The sequence below is a fragment of the Choloepus didactylus genome, chromosome 1, assembly GCF_015220235.1.
Source record: "Choloepus didactylus isolate mChoDid1 chromosome 1, mChoDid1.pri, whole genome shotgun sequence".
Taxonomy (NCBI): Eukaryota; Metazoa; Chordata; class Mammalia; order Pilosa; family Megalonychidae; genus Choloepus; species Choloepus didactylus.
In genome coordinates, this window is record NC_051307.1 from 108929140 (window position 1) to 108955120 (window position 25981).

Genomic DNA, 25981 nt, shown 5'->3' on the forward strand with positions numbered 1-25981 from the left:
GAGGGAAATTTATTGTCCTAAATGCCTATATTAAAAGAGAAGAGAGAGCAAAAATTGAAGAGTTAACTGCTCACCTGGAGGAATTAGAGAAAGAACAGCAAACTAACCCCAAAGCAAGCAGAAGGGAAGAAATAACAAAGATTACAGCAGAAATAAATGCAATTGAGAACAGGAAAACAATAGAGAGAATCAACAAAACCAGAAGTTGGTTCTTTGAGAAAATCAATAAAATCGATGGACCACTGGCTAGGCTAACAAAAAAAAAGAGAGAGCAGATGCAAATAAATGCAATCAGAAATGGGAAAGGAAATATAACTACCGACCCTGCAGAAATTAAGGAGATAATGAGAAGATACTATGAGCAACTATATGCTAATAAACTAGACAACTTAGATGAAATGGACAACTTCCTAGAAAAGCATAAACAACCAACATTAACTCAAGAAGAAAGAGATGACCTCAACAAACCTATCACAAGTAAAGAGATTGAGTCAGTCATCAAAAAGCTCCCAAAAAGGAAAACCCCAGGACCAGATGGTTTCACATGTGAATTCTACCAAACATTCAAGAACAAATTAGTACCAATCCTGCTCAATCTCTTCAAAAAAATTGAAGAAGAGGGAAAGCTACCTAACTCTTTCTATGAAGCCATCATCACCCTAAACCAGACAAAGATTCTACAAAAAAAGAAAATTATAGACCAATTTCTTTAATGAATATAGACGCAAAAATCCTCAACAAAATACTCGCAAATCGAAGCCAGCAGCACATTAAAAGAATTATACACCACGACCAGGTGGGATTTATTCCAGGTATGCAAGGCTGGTTCAACACAAGAAAATCAATTAATGTAATACACCACATCAATAAATCAAAGCAGAAGAACCACACGATCATCTTGATTGATGGAGAAAAGGCATTTGACAAAATTCAACATCCTTTCCTGATGAAAACACTTCAAAGGATAGGAATAGAAGGGAACTTTTTCAATACGATAAAAGCAATATATGAAAAACCCACAGCTAACATCACACTCAATGGGGAGAGACTGAAAGCTTTTCCTCTAAGATCAGGAACAAGACAGGGATGCCCACTATCACCATTGTTATTCAACATTGTGCTGGAAGTTCTAGCTAGAGCAATTAGGCAAGAAAAAGAAATAAATGGCATCCAAATTGGAGAGGAAGAAGTAAAACTTTCACTATTTGCAGATGACATGATTCTATATGTAGGAAATCCAGAAAAATCTACAGCAAAGCTACTAGAACTACTCAATGAATACAGCAAAGTAGCAGGCTACAAGATCAACACGCAAAAATCTGCAGTGTTCCTATACACAAGTAATGTGCAACAAGAGGAGGAAATCAAGAAAAAAAATCCCATTTACAATAGCAACCAAAAGAATCAAGTATTTAGGAATAAACTTAACCAAGGACACAAAAGACCTTTACATAGAAAACTATAAGAAACTGCTAAAGGAAACTGAACAAGACCTAAAAAAAATGGAAGAACATACCATGTTCATGGATTGGAAGACTAAATATAGTTAAGATAGCAATTTTACCTAAACTGATTTACAGATTCAATGCAATACCAATTCAAATCCCAAAAACTTACTTTACAGAAATAGAAAAAACAATAACTAAATTTATTTGGAAGGGTAAGGTGCCCCGAATAGCCAAAAATATCTTAAGAGGAATGAAGTGGGAGGTCTCACACTACCTGACTCTGAAGCATATTACAAAGCTACAGTGCTCAAAACAGCATGGTACTGGCATAAGGACAGATATACTTATCAATGGAATTGAATTGAGTGTTCAGAAGTAGACCCTCGCATCTATGGGCAACTGATCTTTGATAAGGCAGTGAAGCCGAAGCAACTGGGAAAGAGCAGCCTGTTCAATAAATGGTGTTTGGAGAATCAGACATCCATTTCCAAAAGAATGAAAGAGGATGTTTATCTCACACCTGATACCAAAATTAACTCAAAGTGGATCAAAGACCTAAACATTAGCACCAAGACCATAAAACTCTTAGAAGAAAATGTAGGGCAATATCTTAAAGATCTTGCGATAGGAGGTGGTTTGTCAGACCTCACACCCAAGGCACGAGCAACCAAAGAACAAATAGACAAATGGGATCTCCTCAAAATTAAACACTTTTGTACATCAAAGGACTTTGTCAGAAAAGTAAAAAGGCAACCTACACAATGGGAGATGATATTTGGAAATCACGTATCAGATAAGCGTTTAATATCCCGAATATATAAAGGAATCCTGCATAACAGAAAGATAAACAATCCAACTAAAAAATGGGCAAAAGACATGAACAGACATTTTTCTGAAGAGGAAATACAAATGGCTCAAAAGCATATGAAAAAATGCTCAACTTCACTGGCTATTAAGGAAATGCAAATCAAAACCACAATGAGATATCATCTCACACCTACCAGAATGGCCATTATCTAAAAAACAGAAAATGACAAGTGCTGGAGAGGATGTGGAGAAAGAGGCACACTTATTCATTGTTGGTAGGAATGTAGAATGGTGCAACCACTCTGGAAGACAATATGGAGGTTCCTCAGGAAGCTAAATATAGATTTGCCATATGACCCAGCTATTCCATTGCTAGGTATATACTCAGAGGAACTGAAACTTAAGACACAAACAGACATTTGTAAATCGATGTTTACTGCAGCATTATTCACAATTGACAAGAGATGGAAACAGCCCAAATGTCCATCAAAGGATGAGTGGATTAACAAACTGTGGTATACACACATGATGGAATATTATGCAGCTGTGAGACAGAACAAAGACATGGATCATGTAATAATGTGGATGAACCTTGAGTACATTATGTTGAGTGAGTTAGCCAGAAACAAAAGGACAGATTCTGTATGGTCTCACTAATATGAACAGACATTAATGAACAAACTTTGGGAGTTAAAAGCTGACAACACAGGCGACCAGGAGATAGAAAGAGGGCAGAGATCAGCCATTTGATGCTGAAGGACTACAGAATGTCTAGGATTGATTGCATAGATCCAGAAATAGATAGCATAATACTGTGTGATGGTAGCACAGTATTGTAAGTACACTGAACAAAGATGTCTGTGAGTAAAGCTGAAAGAGGTGGGATAGGAGAATGTATGACACCAGAGGTAAAGATAGATGATAAAGACTGGGCTGTATAACGTGGCAAAAACTGGAGTGGCCAATGACTGTTACTAAATATACAAATATAAAAATGTTTTTGCATGTGGGAAAGCAAATGAATGTCAACCATGTAGAAATTTGCAAAGGGGATGGTATTCAGGAAAAAACATAATCAAAGCAAACTGGAGTCTACGGTCAACAGTTAACATTGTAATATACCTCCATTAAATGCAACAAAGGCAATATGCCAATGCTAAATGTATATGAGAGGGGGATATAGGGGAGGAATATGGGATTCTTGGTAGCGGTGTTATTTGCTGTCCTTGCTAGTATATTGTATTGTATGACATGTTATTTTTCTTTTTATCATTTTTTTCTTATTGCTAAAAAAAAAAACAATTTTTCTTGTAGTAATCAGTATGTTCAAGTGCTGATTGTGGTGATACATGCACAACTTTATGATGATACCATGAACAACTGATTGTACACTGTGGATAAATGTATGGTATGTGAATATAACTGTATAAAATTGTAGGAAAATATATATATAGGAGTAAAGGTGTTGGAGAAAACATGGTGAGAGGGATGATGCCTCACCAATACGGACTAACTACAATGGGTAAACTCAGAATTGAATCTTAGAACATAGCCTAACATGGACATAATAATTGTAATAGTCCCTAGATTGTAAGCTCTTACAGCAGTTAACTCTATCCCTGAATTGTAATGCCTATCTCTAAACTTTGAGATGCTGATCCCCTAGCGTATAACCTGATTGGTCTCTGGAACAATGCACATCTCTGAGACACCTGAAACTCAGAGCTAGAGCTCGGCAGATATGAATGTCAGTATTAGTGTATACAGCCACTGTCAAAAAAAAAAAAAAAAAAAAAAAAGCTGAAAAAGAGCCCAGACTTCGATTAGTGATATGAATGAAGCAGGTCTGGTTAAGACCAGGGCAAGCCAGGCCAAACGGTACAGGTTGAAACTGATTGTGTTTTAAAACTTCAACTTCCATATGAGACCAAGGGAATAGATATCTATTTGGTACAGGATCTAAATTTTCTAAACGGTACAATTCTACAGTCGATTTGTTCAAACACCACGATTGCATGGAACTTTGAATAGGAAGTGAGATATGGTAGGTTAGTACAGGCTGGAGTGAAATAGTGACACATTCTAGAGTAATTTGGGCAGATAATAAAAAATATATTTACAGCCTCCTCCTCCCCAGCCCCAAGGATCTGGGGGAAGGTGCAGATGTGTTGGACATCCTCACCTGGACTGGTGTTGATGTTGTCACAAACATTGGGACTGGCGGTTTGATGTGCTGAGCCCTCGAGCATGGGACTTGCCCTTATGAAGCGCATTACCACAAAGGAGAGTCTAAACTTGCATGTAATGGTGCCTAAGAGTCTCCCCCTGAGTACCTCTTTGTTGCTCAGATGTGGCCCTCTCTCTCTCTAACTGAGCCATCTCGACAGGTGAACTCGTTGCCCTCCACCCTACGTCGGACCCGACTCCCAGGGTTGTAAATCTCCCTGGCAACACAGAGTATGACTCCTGGGGATGAATGTGGACCCGGCATCGTGGGACTGAGAGTATCTTCTTGACCAAAAGGGGGATGCAAAATGAGATGAAATAGTTTCAGTGACTGAGAGATTTCAAATGGAGTTGAGAGGTCACTCTGGTGGACATTCTTATGCACTATATAGATAACACCTCTTAGGTTTTAATGTATTGGAATAGCTAGAAGTAAATACCTGAAACTACCAAATTCCAACCCAGCAGTCTGGACTCCTGAAGACAATTATATAATAATGTAGATTACAAGGGGTGACAGTGTGATTGTGAAGACCTTGTGGATCACACCCCCTTTATCTAGTGTATGGATGAGTAGAAAAATGGGGATAAAAACTAAAGGACAAATGGGGTGGGATGGGGGGTTGATTTGGGTGTTCTTTTTTCACTTTTTATTTTTTATTCTTGTTCTGGTTCTTTCTGATGTAAGGAAAATGTTCAGAGATAGATTGTGGTGATGAACGCATAACTATGTCATCATACTGTGGAGAGTGGATTGTATACCATGGATGATTGTATGGTGTGTGAATGTATTTCAGTAAAACTGAATTTAATTAAAAAAAAATAGATTGGGGTGATGAATGCACAAGTATATGATGGTACTGTGAACAGCTGATCGTAGACCACAGATAGTCGTATATGTGAATATATCTCAATAAAACTGAATTTTTAAAAAAAGTATGAATGCTGGCCTCATAGAATGAGTTACGAAGTGTTCCTTCATCTTCTTCGAAGAGTTTAAGGAATGGTGTTAAATCTTTAAATATTTGGTATAATTCACCAGTGAAGCGATCTGATCCTGGACTTTTGTTTGTTGGGAGGTTTTTTACTACTGATAGATCTATTTCTTCTTTAGTCAGTTTAGGTAATTTGTGTGACTGTAGGAATTTGGTCATTTCCTCTACATTTCCTGATTTTTTGGTGTACAAGTGTTCATAGTGTTTTTTAATAATGCTTTTAATCTCTGTAAGATCAGTAGTAATGTCCCAACTTTTATTTCTGATTTTAGTTACTTGTGTGTTCTCCCTTGTTTCTATGTCAGTCTTTCTAAAGATTTGTCAGTTTTATCGATGTTTTTGAAGAACCAACTTTTGGTTTCATTGGTTCCCTCAGTTTTCTATTCTCTTTTATTTATCACCACTATAATCGTTATTATTTCCTTCCTTCTGTTAAATTTAGGATTATTTTGTTCTTTTTTTAGTTTTCAAGATATGAAGTTAGGTTATTGATTTGAGATCTTTCTTTCTTAATGTAAGCATTTCCAGCTATAAATTTTCCTGTTTGTACTGCCTTTGCTGCATCCCGTAAGTTTTGGTGTCTTGTGTTTTCATTTTCATTCATCTCAGAAGTTTTGATTTCCCTTGTGATTGCTTCTTTGACTCCCTTAAAGAGTACGTTGAATATCTGTAAATTTTTCTTTTTCCTTCTGTTGTTGATTTCTAACTTCACTCCATTGTGGTTGGAGAAGACGCTTTATATGATTCGCCTTTTTAAATTTTTGAGACTTGTTTGTGACCCAACAAAGTCTATCCTAGAAAATTATCCATGTGTGCTTGAGAGGAACGTGTATTTTGCTGGTATTGGTTGGAGTGTTTTATTTGTGTCTATCAGTTCTAGTTGGTTTATACTATTTTTCAAGTCCTCTGCTTCCTTACTGATCTTCTGTCTAGATACCCTGTCCATTATTGAAAATGGTGTATTGAAACCTCCAGCTATTATCAGAACTGTCTATTTCTTTTTTCAATTCTGTCAATGTTTGCATCATGTATTTTGGGGCTGTTTAAAGTGCATATGTGTTATAATAGTTACATATTTTTTATAGATTGACCCTTTTATTATTATATAATGTCCTTTGTCTCTTATAACAGTTTTTGACTTTAAATCTATTTTCTCTTATATTAGTATCACCACTGCACTTTTGTTTTGGGTACTCTCTTTGTTTGGAATATTTTTTTTCCTGTCCTTTGACTTTCAGCCTATTTGCATCTTCAGATCTAAGGTGAGTCTTTTGGAAACAGCATATGGTTGGATCATGGTTTTTTTTGTCCGTTCTGCCAATCTTTGCCTGCTGATTGGTGAGTTTAATCCATTTGCATCCAAAGTACTGATAAAGGAGGACTTAAGATATTTTGCCTCTTTTTTTTTTTTTTCTGATAAGCCTTACACATTTTTTGTTGTTGTTGTTCCTCACTTCCCCATTGCTTCATTAACATCTTCAACCTCCTATTTACAAATGGGGTACACATCCACAGGTTCAGGTGTTGGGATTTGAACATGCCTTTCTGGGGGGACATGATTCAGTCCCCAACAATGTGTTAACTCTGGAAATCGATTTGCTCCCCCTCCCCAGAGTTTGCTGTTTTTGTTGTTTTGTTGCATTTTTTTGCCTTTTGTTTTTGCTGAAGGCTGTAGTATAAATTGACTCTCTTTTGGCTCTTTTTCAGTGCTTAGTCCAGCTAATACTGAGCCCATAGATCAACCTGAGCTGAGCAGTTAGGGTCTTAGGTCTTTTCTGGGCAGGTGTCTTACCTTGGAGGCATGCACAGTAAATTTCGAAAATTCAGTGTATACAAATGCTCCTGTGTGTTCTAAACCCCCCTACCCCCACCACCCCCCACCCTGCCAAAAGAAAATCTCCAGCTTCTCCTCCAGGGCCCCAGGTGTTGTATTTTAGGTCTCAACCACAATCTCTTTCCCAGGCAGCTGAGGTTTGCTCGGTTTCCCACTGCTTCTCTACCCTAAGTGAATTCCTGGTTAGGCAAACCAGACAAATGCCATTAGTTAAGTCTTTCAGGTTGTGCATTGGAACAGACATACAAACACATGAAATTTGCACATTAGGTGTGCTCTGCTTCCTCAAAACCAGATACCAAGGATCTGCACTAGGAACATATATCACTGCACTGGGGGCAGTACTAGGGCCAGGGCATATAAAAGTGCAGTGCAGCTTTCTGACCTTTTTTAGATAGCTTTTTTTCTTTAATTCAGCATTCAGTTGGTTGCTGTTTTCCCTTGACTGTTTTCCGGAGTTCTGGGAAAGTTGGTTCTGCCAGTTTCTGTGGAGGGGTGTGCATTTCGAGTTTCTTACTCTGCCATCTTGCTGGCTTCCCTGTGGCGAGCAAACCTTTTAAAGGTCACTTTTTAAAAACCATTATAATGGATGCTGTGCTACTTTGACTCTATTATGTCACCCAGAAAAGCCATGTTCTTTAATGCGATCTTGTGGGGGCAGACTTATTAGACTTTTGATTAAGTTGTTTCTGTGGAGATGTGACCCACCCAACTGTAGGTGAGCCCTTTTGATTAGATCATTTCCATGGAAGTGTTACCCCATCCTTCATGGGTGATCTTAATTCGATCTCTGGCATCCTTTAAGAGAGCTTTAAGAGAGCTTAAGGAGAGAAGAGGCTCAGAGAAGCCAGAGTTTGCCCCCAGGAGAAGCTAAGACCTGACACAGACCCAGATGCTTGAAGACACTGGGATTTCAGATAGAAGGATGTTTGGAGATGCTAAGCTAAGAGATGAAGACAAGAGTTTGCCCCAGAAAAGCAAAGAGAAGACACCCAGATGCTTAGAGAGAAACACCCCAGGAGAACCAAGCAGATTGCTGACTGAAGCTAAGAGAGACAGAAGCCCAGAGACATTTTGGAGAAAGCCATTTTGAAACGCAATCTGGGAGCACAGGACCAGCAGACGTCAGCCACATGCCTTCCCAGCTAACAGATGTGTTGTGAAGGTATTGGCTTTCTTCAGTGAAGGTATCCTCGTGTTGATGCCTTAGTTTGGACACTTTTATGGCCTTAGAACTGTAAATTTGTAACCTAATAAATCCCCTTTATAAAAGCCAATCCATTTCTGGTATTTTGCATTCCGGCGGCTTTAGCAAACTGGAGCGGATTTCTATATGGGGAGATCACAAATGGATACTTAAGCTTAGGCTAAACTTTCCTGTGGCAGCCTCATTTGCAGATTCAAGAATACAGTACTGCATCTCAGACAGCCTAAATGAAGACAGCCTTTGGAAAACTATCAGATGTAGCTCTAGCAATGAGAAGACATTGTGTATGAAGGATCTGAATGTAACAAATGGGAACAATATTTCTGATTTAATGTTTTAAACATGTATAGGTGAAGTAATGCATTGAATATGAAGTAAGCATTTGATATTTTTATCTATAATTCTAAAACTTTATTCAAGTGATTAAAAACACTTTCAAAAATAATTTTATCATGATTATCTTATTTTTGGAGTTATTTCCTATTTAGTATTTTACTTAGAAATATGATATGGATCTGTGCTATCCAATAGGTGGCCACTAGCTTACCTGGCTATTGAACACTGAAATGTATCTAATCCTAATTGAGATATGCTATAAATGTAAAATACACAGTGGATTTGAAAATTTAGTATAAAATACATAAAATTTCATTAATCTTAATATCAATTACATGTTGTAATAATCATAATTTTGATATATTGAGTTGAATAAAATGTGAAATTTTTTTTAAAAAGTATGGTTTTGCCCTCACTTAATGGATAAAGTAAAATACTCTTTTGACTTATGCTCTAAAACTGGAGGAATGAGGGGTGGAGGGGTTGGTGGTGGTGGCAGAGTGAGGAGGAAACCACGAATGTACTAACTTGTGTTTTTCATGCAAGCTTGGAATAAAGATTTTCCTATCATATTTGGGCATAGATTTGAGCTTCTGATAAACATGTTTAGGAAAATTTAGCTCTGTGCTGAGCACAGGTCTGCTTCTGTCTATCAAGAACAATACTAAAATATACATATGCCACATTCAAGCAAATGCTAAGGCTAGGAACATCTGCCAGAGACATGTTCTCATCATGATGGACTAAGTGAGTGGAATGTGTAACAACTGACCCATGATAATTCATTAAGTTTTGGTTCTTCTTGTCTGACTTCTAGATTTATGAAAAGGAAACGTGGGCAGCTATTAGATATTGTCAGATTTACCTTAGAAATAAAGGGTTCTACTAATCCACGAATTTTGAATCAGTTGAAAATGAAAAACAAACCGAGACTGTAATGTTCAGTTTTAAAAAAACCGAACTTGTCTGTGAAACAATTTTCTCCATACTTTGCGACCAAAACCAAATAAAGAAGTAAATCTAACATTGGGGGCTAAAATAAGCCCACTACTGTCAGCTATACCTCCAGTTTAAAACATTTATCTCATCAAAATAGCTTCATTCTAAATAGCATTGTCAATTTAAATTTAGAAAGTAAGTGTTTGGTTTTTCTTTTTTTCCTCAAAAACAACACCAGAAAATCAAAAGTAAATGCTATCAATTTAAACTTAAGAAATAAATGTTTCTATTCCATATACATTGTAAGAAAGCAAAACATTAGGCTCATTCAAATAACATCAGCAAGTCTTAAGTTTTTTTACAAAAGTTGAAGACTGAAACAAAAACAAAAAAACAAACCTTTCATTATTCTGTACTTTGAAATAAACCCCAAGAGTAAAATAATTTTAAAAAGAAAAATTGTTTAATTAAAAACATAAAAAGGTATAATATAGAGTTACTGGAAATTCTTATTAAAAGTTCTTATTTTTCATGTCAGAGAAGAACCAGAACCCCTAGAACCTGGTCAGAAACCTAGCATTCCGTGTCCTGCAAACACATCTTATCTTATAAAATGTGGCCAATTCTTGAGGGGTGTGTTAGTGTTCTCTAGTGAAACAGAATCAACAAGAGATTTCTATAAATATAAGATTCCATAAAAGTGTCTCACACAACTGTGGGTATGCACGAGTCCAAATTCCATAGGGCAGGCAGCCAACTGGCACCTCCGATGAAGGTGTTTGATGAACTCCTCAGGAAATGCTACTCTGACTAGCCGAAGAAGAAGTGAAGGTCCTCTAACTTTCTTGCTTAAAACTCTTCAATTGATTGGATTAAATCCAGCTGATTGAATTCCCTCATTGCAGAAGACATGCCCTTCATTAGTGTAATTAGTCACAGCTGCAGCCAACTGACTAATACTTTAATAAACCAGCCACAAATGTCCTTGCAGTAAAAGTTAGGCCAGTGCTTCCTTGACCAGACACCCGGACACAATGACCTGGTCAAGGTGACACATGAACTTAACCATCACAAGGGGTAAAATAAGGCACTTGAAATATGTGCCATACACTACATGAGGTATCTTCTCTGTATAAAATTCTATGATCTTCATGGCATTTGAATCACATCAGAACCACTGAATTTTATGTTTCAACCAAAACAACTTTCCCATCTGGTTTTTTTGTTTGTTTGTTTTTGTGATAACAGATCAACTTTAATTCTAGCACCTGAAGCTATAAAAGGGTATGCTTTATAAACTTCAAGGGACTGTGGTACACATTCAATAAAGTGACAACTGTGCAATACCACTTAGTATCTCAAAATCAGGAAACGTATTTCGGAATTGTTTAAACACAATCCACAGAACTAAAAACAAAATCAGGGAGGCGGGGCAAGATGGCAGACTGGTGAGCTGTAAGTTTTAGTTACTCCTCCAGGAAAGTAGGTAAAAAGCCAGGAACTGCATGGACTGGACACCACAGAGCAATCTGTCTTTGGGCATACTTCATACAACACTCATGAAAACGTGGAACTGCTGAGATCAGCGAAATCTGTAAGTTTTTGCGGCCAGGGGACCCGCGCCCCTCCCTGCCAGGCTCAGTCCCGGGGGAGGAGGGGCTGTCAGCTCCGGGAAGGAGAAGGTAGAACTGCAGTGGCTGCTCTTATCGGAAACTCATTCTACTGATTCAAACTCCAACCATAGATAGACTGAGACCAGACACCAGAGACTCTGAGAGCAGCCAGCCCAGCAGAGAGGAGACAGGCATAGAAAAAAAACAACACGAAAAACTCCAAAATAAAAGCAGAGGATTTTTGGAGTTCTGGTGAACACAGAAAGGGGAAGGGCGGAGCTCAGGCCTTGAGGCGCATATGCAAATCCCGAAGCAAAGCTGATCTCTCTGCCCTGTGCACCTTTCCTTAATGGCCCTGGTTGCTTTGTCTATTAGCATTTCAATAACCCATTAGATCTCTGAGGAGGGCCGTTTTTTTTTGTTTTTTTTTTTAAATCCTTTTTTCTTTTCTAAAACAATTACTCTAAGAAGCCCAATACAGAAAGCTTCAAAGAATTGCAATTTGGGCAGGTCAAGTCAAGAGCAGAACTAAGAGAGCTCTGAGACAAAAGGCAATAATCCAGTGGCTGAGAAAATTCACTAAACACCACAACTTCCCAAGAAAAGGGGGGTGTCCGCTCACAGCCACCATCCTGGTGGACAGGAAACACTCCTGCCCATCGCCAGCCCCATAGCCCAGAGCTGCCCCAGACAACCCAGTGTGACGGAAGTGCTTCAAATAACAGGCACACACCACAAAACTGGGCGTGGACATTAGCCTTCCCTGCAACCTCAGCTGAATGTCCCAGAGCTGGGAAGGTGGAGCAGTGTGAATTAACAAAGCCCCATTCAGCCATCATTTGAGCAGACTGGGAGCCTCCATACACAGCCCAGCAGCCCAGAACTGCCCTGGGGGGACGGCACTCACCTGTGACATAGCACAGTCATCCCTCAACAGAGGACCCGGGGTGCACAGCCTGGAAGAGGGGCCCACTTGCAAGTCTCAGGAGCCATACGCCAATACCAAAGACTTGTGGGTCAGTGGCAGAGACAAACTGTGGCAGGACTGAACTGAAGGATTAGACTATTGCAGCAGCTTTAAAACTCTAGGATCATCAGGGAGATTTGATTGTTAGGGCCACCCCCCCTCCCCGACTGCCCAGAAACACGCCCCACATACAGGGCAGGCAACACCAACTACACACGCAAGCTTGGTACACCAATTGCGCCCCACAAGACTCACTCCCCCACTCACCAAAAAGGCTAGGCAGGGGAGAACTGGCTTGTGGAGAACAGGTGGCTCGTGGACGCCACCTGCTGGTTAGTTAGAGAAAGTGTACTCCACGAAGCTGTAGATCTGATAAATTAGAGATAAGGACTTCAATAGGTCTACAAACCCTAACAGAACCCTATCAAGTTCAGCAAATGCCACGAGGCGAAAAACAACAGAAAATTATAAAGCATATGAAAAAACCAGACGATATGGATAACCCAAGCCCAAGCACCCAAATCAAAAGACCAGAAGAGACACAGCACCTAGAGCAGCTACTCAAAGAACTAAAGATGAACAATGAGACCATAGTACAGGATATGAAGGAAATCAAGAAGACCCTAGAAGAGCATAAAGAAGACATTGCAAGACTAAATTAAAAAATGGATGATCTTATGGAAATTAAAGAAACTGTTGACCAAATTAAAGAGATTCTGGACACTCATAGTACAAGACTAGAGGAAGTTGAACAACGAATCAGTGACCTGGAAGATGACAGAATGGAAAATGAAAGCATAAAAGAAAGAATGGGAAAAAAATTGAAAAACTCAAAATGGACCTCAGGGATATGATAGATAATATGAAACGTCCGAATATAAGACTCATTGGTGTCCCAGAAGGGGAAGAAAAGGGTAAAGGTCTAGGAAGAGTATTCAAAGAAATTGTTGGGGAAAACGTCCCAAATCTTCTAAACAACATAAATACACAAATCATAAATGCTCAGCGAACTCCAAATAGAATAAATCCAAAAAAACCCACTCCGAGACATATACTGATCACACTGTCAAACATAGAAGAGAAGGAGCAAGTTCTGAAAGCAGCAAGAGAAAAGCAATTCACCACATACAAAGGAAACAGCATAAGACTAAGTAGTGACTACTCAGCAGCCACCATGGAGGCGAGAAGGCAGTGGCACGATATATTTAAAATTCTGAGTGAGAGGAATTTCCAGCCAAGAATACTTTATCCAGCAAAGCTCTCCTTCAAATTTGAGGGAGAGCTTAAATTTTTCACAGACAAAGAAATGCTGAGAGAATTTGCTAACAAGAGACCTGCCCTACTGGAGATACTAAAGGGAGCCCCACAGACAGAGAAACAAAGACAGGACAGAGAGACTTGGAGAAAGGTTCAGTACTAAAGAGATTCGGTATGGGTACAATAAAGGATATTAATAGAAAGAGGGAAAAATATGGCAAACATAAACCAAAGGATAAGATGGCCAATTCAAGAAATGCCTTCACGGTTTTAACGTTGAATGTAAATGTATTAAACTCCCCAATTAAAAGATATAGATTCGCAGAATGGATCAAAAAAAATGAACCATCAATATGTTGCATACAAGAGACTCATCTTAGACACAGGGACACAAAGAAACTGAAAGTGAAAGGATGGAAAAAAATATTTCATGCAAGCTACAGCCAAAAGAAAGCAGGTGTAGCAATATTAATCTCAGATAAAATAGACTTCAAATGCAGGGATGGTTTGAGAGACAAAGAAGGCCACTACATACTAATAAAAGGGGCAATTCAGCAAGAACAAATAACAATCGTAAATGTCTATGCACCCAATCAAGGTGCCACAAAATACATGAGAGAAACACTGGCAAAACTAAAGGAAGCAATTGATGTTTCCACAATAATTGTGGGAGACTTCAACACATCACTCTCTCCTATAGATAGATCAACCAGACAGAAGACCAATAAGGAAATTGAAAACCTAAACAATCTGATAAATGAATTAGATTTAACAGACATATACAGGACATTACATCCCAAATCACCAGGATACACATACTTTTCTAGTGCTCATGGAAATTTCTCCAGAATAGATCATATGCTGGGACATAAAACAAGCCTCAAGAAATTTAAAAAGATTGAAATTATTCAAAGCACATTCTCTGACCACAATGGAATACAATTAGAAGTCAATAACCATCAGAGACTTAGAAAATTCACAAATACCTGGAGGTTAAACAACACACTCCTAAACAATCAGTGGGTTAAAGAAGAAATAGCAAGAGAAATTGCTAAATATATAGAGACGAATGAAAATGAGAACACAACATACCAAAACCTATGGGATGCAGCAAAAGCAGTGCTAAGGGGGTAATTTATAGCACTAAACGCATATATTAAAAAGGAAGAAAGAGCCAAAATCAAAGAACTAATGGATCAACTGAAGAAGCTAGAAAATGAACAGCAAACCAATCCTAAACCAAGTACAAGAAAAGAAATAACAAGGATTAAAGCAGAAATAAATGACATAGAGAACAAAAAAACAATAGAGAGGATAAATATCACCAAAAGTTGGTTCTTTGAGAAGATCAACAAGATTGACAAGCCCCTAGCTAGACTGACAAAATCAAAAAGAGAGAAGACCCATATAAACAAAATAATGAATGAAAAAGGTGACATAACTGCAGATCCTGAAGAAATTAAAAAAATTATAAGAGGATATTATGAACAACTGTATGGCAACAAACTGGATAATGTAGAAGAAATGGACAATTTCCTGGAAACATATGAACAACCTAGACTGACCAGAGAAGAAATAGAAGACCTCAACCAACCCATCACAAGCAAAGAGATCCAATCAGTCATCAAAATCTTCCCACAAATAAATGCCCAGGGCCAGATGGCTTCACAGGGGAATTCTACCAAACTTTCCAGAAAGAACTGACACCAATCTTACTCAAACTCTTTCAAAACATTGAAAAAAATGGAACACTACCTAACTCATTTTATGAAGCTAACATCAATCTAATACCAAAACCAGGCAAAGATGCTACAAAAAAGGAAAACTACCGGCCAATCTCCCTAATGAATATAGATGCAAAAATCCTCAACAAAATACTTGCAAATCGAATCCAAAGACACATTAAAAAAATCATACACCATGACCAAGTGGGGTTCATTCCAGGCATGCAAGGATGGTTCAACATAAGAAAAACAATCAATGTATTACAACACATTAAAAACTCGAAAGGGAAATATCAATTGATCATCTCAATAGATGCTGAAAAAGCATTTGACAAAATCCAACATCCCTTTTTGATAAAAACACTTCAAAAGGTAGGAATTGAAGGAAACTTCCTCAACATGATAAAGAGCATATATGAAAAACCCACAGCCAGCATAGTACTCAATGGTGAGAGACTGAAAGCCTTCCCTCTAAGATCAGGAACAAGACAAGGATGCCCGCTGTCACCACTGTTATTCAACATTGTGCTGGAAGTGCTAGCCAGGGCAATCCGGCAAGACAAAGAAATAAAAGGCATCCAAATTGGAAAAGAAGAAGTAAAACTCTCATTGTTTGCAGATGATATGATCTTATATCTAGAAAACCCTGAGAAATCAACGATACACCTACTAGAGCTAATAAACAAATTTAGCAAAGTAGCGGGATACAAGATTAATGCACATAAGTCAGTAATGTTTCTATATGCTAGAAATGAACAAACTGAAGAGACACTCAAGAAAAAGATACCATTTTCAATAGCAACTAAAAAAATCAAGTACCTAGGAATAAACTTAACCAAAGATGTAAAAGACCTATACAAAGAAAACTACATAACTCTACTAAAAGAAATAGAAGGGGACCTTAAAAGATGGAAAAATATTCCATGTTCATGGATAGGAAGGCTAAATGTCATTAAGATGTCAATTCTACCCAAACTCATCTACAGATTCAATGCAATCCCAATCAAAATTCCAACAACCTACTTTGCAGACTTGGAAAAGCTAGTTATCAAATTTATTTGGAAAGGGAAGATGCCTCGAATTGCTAAAGACACTCTAAAAAAGAAAAACGAAGTGGGAGGACTTACACTCCCTGACTTTGAAGCTTATCATAAAGCCACAGTTGCCAAAACAGCATGGTACTGGCACAAAGATAGACATATAGATCAATGGAATCGAATTGAGAATTCGGAGATAGACCCTCAGATCTATGGCCGACTGATCTTTGATAAGGCCCCCAAAGTCACCGAACTGAGCCATAATGGTCTTTTCAACAAATGGGGCTGGGAGAGTTGGATATCCATATCCAAAAGAATGAAAGAGGACCCCTACCTCACCCCCTACACAAAAATTAACTCAAAATGGACCAAAGATCTCAATATAAAAGAAAGTACCACAAAACTCCTAGAAGATAATGTAGGAAAACATCTTCAAGACCTTGTATTAGGCGGCCACTTCCTAGACTTTACACCCAAAGCACAAGCAACAAAAGAGAAAATAGATAAATGGGAACTCCTCAAGCTTAGAAGTTTCTGCACCTCAAAGGAATTTCTCAAAAAGGTAAAGAGGCAGCCAACTCAATGGGAAAAAATTTTTGGAAACCATGTATCTGACAAAAGACTGATATCTTGCATATACAAAGAAATCCTACAACTCAATGACAATAGTACAGACAGCCCAATTACAAAATGGGCAAAAGATATGAAAAGACAGTTCTCTGAAGAGGAAATACAAATGGCCAAGAAACACATGAAAAAATGTTCAGCTTCACTAGCTATTAGAGAGATGCAAATTAAAACCACAATGAGATACCATCTAACACCGGTTAGAATGGCTGCCATTAAACAAACAGGAAACTACAAATGCTGGAGGGGATGTGGAGAAATTGGAACTCTTATTCATTGTTGGTGGGACTGTATAATGGTTCAGCCACTCTGGAAGTCAGTCTGGCAGTCCCTTAGAAAACTAGATATAGAGCTACCATTCGATCCAGCGATTGCACTTCTCGGTATATACCCGGAAGATCGGAAAGCAGTGACACGAACAGATATCTGCACACCAATGTTCATAGCAGCATTATTCACAATTGCCAAGAGATGGAAACAACCCAAATGTCCTTCAACAGATGAGTGGATAAATAAAATGTGGTATATACACACGATGGAATACTACGCAGCAGTAAGAAGGAACGATCTGGTGAAACATATGACAACATGGATGAACCTTGAAGACATAATGCTGAGCGAAATAAGCCAGGCACAAAAAGAGAAATATTACATGCTACCAGTAATGTGAACTTTGAAAAATGTAAAACAAATGGTTTATAATGTAGAATGTAGGGGAACTAGCAGTAGAGAGCAATTAAGGAAGGGGGAACAATAATCCAAGAAGAACAGATAAGCTATTTAACGTTCTGGGGATGCCCAGAAATGACTAGGTCTGTTAATTTCTGATGGATGTAGTAGGAACAAGTTCACTGAAATGTTGCTATATTATGTAACTTTCTTGGGGTAAAGTAGGAACATGTTGGAAGTTAAGCAGTTATCTTAGGTTAGTTGTCTTTTTCTTACTCCCTTGTTATGGTCTCTTTGAAATGTTCTTTTATTGTATGTTTGTTTTCTTTTTAACTTTTTTTTTCATACAGTTGATTTAAAAAAGAAGGGAAAGTTAAAAAAAAAAAAAAAAAAGAAAAAAGACAAACAAGGAAAAAAAAAAAAAAAAAAGATGTAGTGCCCCCTTGAGGAGCCTGTGGAGAATGCAGGTGTATTCGCCTACCCCACCTCCATGGTTGCTAACATGACCACAGACATAGGGGACTGGTGGTTTGATGGGTTGAGCCCTGTACCATAAGTTTTACCCTTGGGAAGATGGTTGCTGCAAAGGAGAGGCTAGGCCTCCCTGTATTTGTGCCTAAGAGTCTCCTCCTGAATGCCTCTTTGTTGCTCAGATGTGGCCCTCTCTCTCTGGCTAAGCCAACTTGAAAGGTGAAATCACTGCCCTCCCCCCTACGTGGGATCAGACACCCAGGGAAGTGAATCTCCCTGGCAACGTGGAATATGACTCCCGGGGAGGAATGTAGACCCGGCATCGTGGGATGGAGAACATCTTCTTGACCAAAAGGGGGATGTGAAAGGAAATGAAATAAGCTTCAGTGGCAGAGAGATTCCAAAACGAGCCGAGAGATCACTCTGGTGGGCACTCTTACGCACACTTTAGACAACCTTTTTTAGGTTCTAAAGAATTGGGGTAGCTGGTGGTGGATACCTGAAACTATTAAACTACAACCCAGAACCCATGAATCTCGAAGACAGTTGTATAAAAATGTAGCTTATGAGGAGTGACAATGGGATTGGGAATGCCATAAGGACCAAACTCCACTTTGTCTAGTTTATGGATGGATGTGTAGAGAAGTAGGGGAAGGAAACAAACAGACAAAGGTACCCAGTGTTCTTTTTTTACTTCAATTGCTCTTTTTCACTCTAATTATTATTCTTGTTATTTTTGTGTGTGTGCTAATGAAGGTGTCAGGGATTGATTTAGGTGATGAATGTACAACTATGTAATGGTACTGTAAACAATCGAAAGTACAATTTGTTTTGTATGACTGCATGGTATGTGAATATATCTCAATAAAATGATGATAAAAAAAAAGAAAAAGAATAAAGGAGAACAGCATAAAAAAAAATCAGAAATCATCCACAGTTATACTAATTGTCAAAAGTTTTACATTTAATACTTGATATAACAGTCAATATGTAGTAAGGGATACTGAAAGTTATTTCAGATTCTCATCCTGTTAAGTTGTACTCTATTGGGAATCTTTACTGAGTAGGTATGTGACTGGCCAAAGGCGGGTACAACCAGGACCAGAACAGCAGGTAAAGTTCTACCACAGTTTCCATAGCCTCCACTTATTTTTTCTTTGTTGGTTAAAAGTGAACAGTGAGAATTAAATACTTATCTTTATAAATACACAAAGTATGTTATGAAAGCATATTTGCTTACAAACATATAAAAATATGTTAACTATTTTGATAAGAAAATAATGTACAAAACTATATAGCAAAAACAGTAATCATCTGTGACCCTGGAAAGATCAATTCCCTAGTTTACGTTACCTCAAACAAACAAGTTTTAGTTTGTTTTTTTTTTAATCCCTTATCCAGAAACACTTAAAAAGGAAGACAGACAGAAATTATTTATTTCTACCCTCAACTTGGCTGTGAAAGAGTTAAATTAAAAAACCAAGAACAATAAAATGCATAAGTCCAAAATGAACTCATATATTTAGCCACATAGACTATCACCGTCTTTGAGAGGAGGAGTAATAATAAAGGCTTGATAAGCGGTTTTGAACCCATAAATAAAATAGGCATTTTGGTATTTTGGCCACTAGAAAACAAAGCTGTAGCATCAGTTAAGGTCTGAGATGTCTCACTTTTGTAGATTCAATTCAGAGTATCTAAGGTTAACTAAATCTGACATCAAAATTGTTAAAGACGGGCAAAAATCCACAATTAAAAAAAAAAACTAAGTTTCTATTTAGTTTAACAGTAAGCAATATGACTCTAGAAGTTAAAAATCATTTCACAGGAGGCAGCAAGACGGCGGCATAGAGAGGAGTGGAAGTTAGTCCCCTGGAACAACAAATAAACAACCAGGAACAACTAGTAAATAAACCGGAATAACCAGTAGGGGACAACCATAACTGTCCACACATTGTACACCAACCTGGATTGGGAGGAATGCCAGAGATTGCAATATAAAATCTATAAGTAAAAGCTGCAGAACCACGCCGGGAGCCCCCTACCTCCACAGCAGGCCGAAGGGCAAAATCTCGCTGTGGGAGAAAGCAGCACTCTCTGAACAAGCGAATATACCTCAGTCTAGCTCCAGTTGGGGTTTAAATTAACAAATGTGGACTTCTCAATACTAGCTACAAACCCCCAACAAGCAGACAGAGGCTTTTAGCAACAACTGACCTTAAAGAACCAGAAGACTCCGCTGTCCCGCGAGAGGGAGCCCAGAAGACCAGGTGTTACCTCTGGCCAACAAGTAAAACTGAGGACTGGTTCTAAAAGGGGGCTTCTGTCCCTTTTCTCAATCTCTCAACCTGAACGACTCAGTGGAGAAAACCTCAGCCATTTTCAGTTCCCAGCACTCTGACCCAGACAAGGGTGGAGACAGCAGAGTCAGAAAGACAAAGAACCTATTTAAATACACATAATAACTCCATAGGCAGTATATCTTCCCTAAGAGGAAGGAGGTAGTGCCCAGTTCTACTACCAGCCTTCCATTCAGAACCAGACCCCAGAGCCTGGGGGGAAACAGCCAAAACAGAAACTAAGGAGGTCACACCTCCTTACACCAGTCAGGAGCTACAGGCTGACAGGCGCCTCCTGCTGGGAATGTTAGGAAAAGCACAGCAGCTATAGGCCTCACAGGTGTGTCAATCTTCTAAGACATACCCTCAGGGAAACCTAATATTGAATATTGCCTCCTTCTGAGACCTAAGCCTGTTATGGTCTGGGAAAACCTGATTGAGGTAACCAAGGAAACCAGATGCTAGGCAACAGAAAACCACAACCTAAACAAAGAAAAATGAAGTTATGGTCCAGTTAAAGGAACAAACTTACACTTCAACTGAGATACAGGAATTGAAACTAATGCTAAATCAATTCAACAAGTTTAGGGAAGATATCACAAAAGAGATGAAGGGTATAATGAAAACACTGGGTAAACATAAGGTAGAAATCTAAAATTTGAAAAAACAACTGGCAGAATCTATGGAAATGAAAGGCACAACATGAGATGAAAGATACGATGGAGATATACAACAGCAGATCTCAAGAGGCGGAAGAAAACACTCAGGAACCAGAGAACAAGACACCTGAAATCCAACATACAAAAGAACAGATAGGGAAAAGAAAAATATGAGCAACATCTCAGGGAACTGAATGACAACATGAAACGCAGGTATGTTCATGTCATGGGTGTCCCAGAAGGAGAAGAGAAGGGAAAAGGGGCAGAAGCAATAATAGAGGAAATAATCAATGAAAATTTCCCATCTCTTATGAAAGACATAAACTTACAGATCTGAGAAGTGCAGCGTACCCCAAACAGAATAGATCTGAGTAGGCCTATCCCAAGACACTTAATAATCAGATTATCAAATGTCAAAGACAAAGAGAGAATCCTAAAAGCAGCAAGAGAAAAGCAATCCACCGCATACAAAGGAAGCTTGATAAGACTATATGCAGATTTCTCAGCAGAAACCATGGAGGCAAGAGGGAAGTGGGGTGATACATTTAAGATACTGAAAGGAAAATACCGTCAACCAAGAATCCTATATCTGACAAAACTGCCCTTAAAATATGAGTAAGAGTTTTAAAATATTCTCTGACAAACAGACAATGACAGTTTGTGAACAAGATACCTGCTCTACAGGAAACACTAAAGGGAGCACTACAGACAGACAGCAAAAGACAGGAGTGAGAGGTTTGGAACACAATTTTGGGTGATGGTAGCACAGCAATGTAAGTACCCTGAACAAAGATGACTGTGAGTATGGTTGAAAGAGGAAGGTTAGGAGCATGTGGGACACAAGGAGGAAAGAGGAAAGATACAGACTGGGACTGTATAACTCAGTGAAACCTAGAGTGCTCAACACTTGTGATAAAATGTTCAAATAAGTTTTTACATGAGGGAGAACAAATGAACAAACATAAGGTATAACACCCTGTGTATTAGTTAGGGTTTTCTAGGGAGACAGAATCAATGAGAGATGTAACAAACTGTCAACTCCAAGGAAGATATCCGATGAACTCCTCGGGAAACAAACCGACAACTTTGACGAACTCCTCAGGAAACGAACCGGCAACTTCGACGAACTCCTCAGGAAATGAACTGGGATTTTCAACGAACGTGCTTGATGAACTCCTCAGGAAACGAACTGGCAACTTCGACGAGCTCCCCAGGAAATGCTTCACTGGGCAGCCAAAGAAGAAGTGAAGGTTCTCTAACCGTCCGGCTTATAAGCCTTCAACTGATCACCTGGACCAAATCCAGCCAACTGCATTTTCTCATTGTGGAAGGCACGCCCCTTGATGAGTCACCAGTCAGCTGCAGTCAATTGACTGATGATCCAACAAACCGGCTATCACCTGGACCAAATCCAGCCAATTGCATTCTCTCATTGTGGAAGGCACGCCCCTTGATGAGTCATCAGTCAGCTGCAGTCAATTGACTGATGATCAGACAAACCAGCCCGTTGGTTTATTAACCAGTCTCAAATATCCTCACAGCAATCGTCAGGCCAGTGCCCGCTTGACCAGACAGCTGGGTCACCTAGCCAAGTTGACACATGAACCCAACCATCACAGTCCACCCCTTGTCAACTTGGCAGTTGTAAACATCACCTAAAACCATACCTTCAAAATGAACTTTACAGCTTATGCCATATGATAAGGGGATAAGACAGAGAAGAAAGCAAAGATATTTGCTTTACAGACAAATACAAACATAATCATAACAAAATGAGGAGGAAATATTCATGTCATCATAGTCCTCGTTTCTGTAACTGGTCACGTGGCCATAGTTCATATTTATCACGATCTTCTTCCACTACCCATTCCATGTTCCCTTTACCCTCAGCAAGCACTTCAGCTGGCCGTAGTTCTTTGCCTGGTGGGGTGACCCAAACCTTCATTCCTGAAGTTTCTTGGCCATTGGTAGTCCTGCCTGGATTGGGTTGTTGCAGTTTTCCATTGACTTGAATCACGGGGCATGGTAGTACTAAGAGACACCCTAGGGGATCTCCTGTATTCCAGGAAAACTCTTCTTTACTTCCATTGTGTAGTTGCAGTGCTATTTCCCCTTGATAGGATCAATCACCCCAGCCAGTACAGTAATCCTCTTCCTTGCCTGTTGATTCAGAGGCATAAGAAGCCCAAAGTGGCCAGGTGGCAGTCTTAACTTCCAGTTCAATGGGATTATTGTTGTGTTTCCTGGTGGAAGCACTCCTCCTTTTGGAACCAAGACCTGTAAACCAGCAGAGCTTAAGCTTGCAGGGACAGGAAGCAAAAATTTACCTAGTGGATCACTAGAAGTGATAGTGAGTGGTGCCACTCCTGTTTCCACCCCTTGATTCCTGGACTCCTAGCATTGGTGGTGATGTCTGACTCTTTATTCTACTGTAGTTTAATTCTATCTTCCCTTTTGTTACTTCCTAGCTGTCATGTTTTTTTTTCTCTCTCTTCCTTTTTTCTTTTTCTTTTGCCTCTCTACCTTCTTTGACTCTTCTTCCTTCTTTGTGGAAGAAATGGAGATATCCTTATATATATAGTGGTGATGGTGCTGAATACATAAATACGTGACTATACAGGGAATCACTGATCGTTTACTTAGGATGGAATGTATGGTGTGTGAATAAAATCATCTCATAAAAAAAAAGGCTGATGAAGAAACCTTGAGGGCACTATATTGAGTGAAATAAGTCACACACATAAGGACAAATATTGCAGGGTCTCACCGATATGAATTAATTATAATACGTAAACTCATACACATGAAAGATAAGTTACCAGGATATAGAACAAGGCTAAAGAATGGGGAGTGGTTGCTTATTATGAGCAGAATGTTCAACTAGGTTGAACTTAAGTGTTTGTAAACGGACAGAGTTGACGGTAGCACGTTGTGAGAATAACTAACAGTGTTGAATGGTGCATGAATGTGGTGGAAAGGGGAAGCTCAGAGTCACAGTATGTCACTAAAGAAAGTCAGAGGTTAAAAGATGGGAATGTATAACACATTCTTATGGTGGACAATGTTGTGATTAACTGTACAAATATTAGAAATCTCTTTCATGAACTAGAACAAATGTTTGACATGATAACTAAAAGTTAATAATAGAAGGGCATATAAGAAAAAAACATACCTATTGCAAACTATATACTACAGTTAGTAGTATTTTAACATTCTTTCATCAACAGTAACAAATGTACTATACCAATACTATGAGTCAATATTGGAGGGGGGGTTGGTTAGGGGTATGGGATGATTTGAATTTCTTTTTTTTGTCTTTATTTCTTTTCTGGAGTAATGAAAATGTTCTAAATATTGAAAAAAAAATTTATTGTGGTGATGGATGCACAGCTGTATCACGGTACTGTGAGCAACTGATTGTACACTTTGGATCTTTGGATAACTGTATGGTATGTGAACAATCTCAATAAAATTAAACTAAAAAGAAAAAAATCATTTTACAACCTAAGACTTCAGCTTGGCAAATAGCTTGGGGTCCAAAATCGATTCATTCCTATTAAAATGGAAGTCGTTAAAAATGTGTCAGTTGCTGCTTCCTTTGTGTATAACCTGGTCGGTCTCTGGAACTCTGGGTATCTGGTGTGACACCTGAAACTTAGAGCTAGAGCTCGGCAGATATGAATGTCAGTATTAGCACATACAGCAACTGTTTAAAAAGCTGAAAAAGAGTCCAGACTTCAATTAGAGATATACATGAAGCAGATCTGGTTAGGACTAGGGCAAATCAGGCCAAAGGGTAAAGGATGATACTGGCTGAGTTTTAAAACATCAACATCCGTGTGAAACCAAGGAAGAGATGTTTAATTTGGTGCAGGATCTATATTTTCTGTAGTACACCAAACAATTTAACTTATTCGGTCAATTTATTCAAATACCATAATTACATGCAACTTTGAATAGGAAGTAAGATCTGATATCTTAGTACAGGTTAGTGTGAAATCCTGATATATCCCAAAGTAATTTGGGCAGAGAATAAAAATGTATATGCAGGGCCCCCCTGAGGAGCTGGGGGGAAATGCAGAAATGTTGGACTTCCCCACCTGGGTTGTTGCTGATGTTCTCACAAACACTGAAGACTGAAGGTTTGGTATGCTGAGCCCTCTATCTCAGGACTTGCCCTTGTGAAGCTCATTACTGCAAAGGAAAGGCTAAGCCTACCTATAATTTTGCCTAAGAGTCTCCCCCAGAGAACCTCTTGGTTGCTCAAATGTGGCCCTCTCTCTCGAGGTAAGCCAACTCTGCACGTGAACTCACTGCCCTCCCCCATACATGGGACCTGACTCCCAGGGGTGTAACTCTCCCTGGCAATGCAGGATATGACACCCGGGGATGAGCCTGGACCCAGCACCATGGGATTGAGAACATCTTCTTGACCAAAAGGGGGATGAAATGAAATGAAACAAAGCTTCAATGGCTGAAAGATTTCAAATGGAATCGAGAGGTTATTCTTATGCACTATATAGATATACCTTTTTAGATTTTTTAGTGTATTAGAATAACTAGAAGTAAGTACCTGAAACTATCAAACTCCAATCCAGTAGCCTTGATTCTTAAAGACGATTATATAAATATGTAGCGCATATGGTATTTCAGTGTGATTGTGAAAACCTTGTGAATCACACTCACTTAATGCAGTATATGGATAGATAAGTAGAAAAATGAGAACAAAAACTAAATGAAAAATAGGGTGGAATGGGGGGAATGATTTGGGTGTTCTTTTTTATTTTTATTTTTTATTCTTATTTTTATTCTTTCTGGTGTAAGGA

The 25981-nt window shown here is 38.7% G+C and overlaps 1 protein-coding gene across 6 annotated transcripts in view; it reads right to left on the reverse strand.

The window, feature by feature from the left end:
• Window positions 1-25981, reverse strand: part of YEATS2 (YEATS domain containing 2) — a 194662-nt gene that overhangs the window by 154750 nt on the left and 13931 nt on the right. The window lies entirely within an intron of this gene.